Source organism: Myotis brandtii, unplaced genomic scaffold, assembly GCF_000412655.1.
Source record: "Myotis brandtii unplaced genomic scaffold, ASM41265v1 scaffold504, whole genome shotgun sequence".
In the NCBI taxonomy this organism is placed as follows: Eukaryota; Metazoa; Chordata; class Mammalia; order Chiroptera; family Vespertilionidae; genus Myotis; species Myotis brandtii.
The window spans coordinates 4,179,327-4,179,603 of record NW_005369217.1 but is presented as its reverse complement, the minus strand read 5'-3'; positions in this window follow the sequence as shown (position 1 = coordinate 4,179,603).

Below are 277 nucleotides of genomic sequence, written 5' to 3'. Positions count from 1 at the left end.
CTCTGCAAGGAAGCAATTTCAGTATCCTCAGACTGTGAACTGTTTAAGCCTATGAGTCTAGCTAGCCCTGCTCTGTCAGAAAGCAACGGACAAGACAGACCTTCTGTATACAAGTAAAAAAGTAAGAAATCCACTGAGTTATGTTGACACTTTGTTGGTAAAGTTCCTACTCACATGAGTTGGTCACCTGCCCGTGCCAGAGTTTGGAAGTTGATACTGCTACACTTTGTCCTGCCACACAGAGTCACCAGAAAGCAGGGCCCAGAGGACTTTAGAA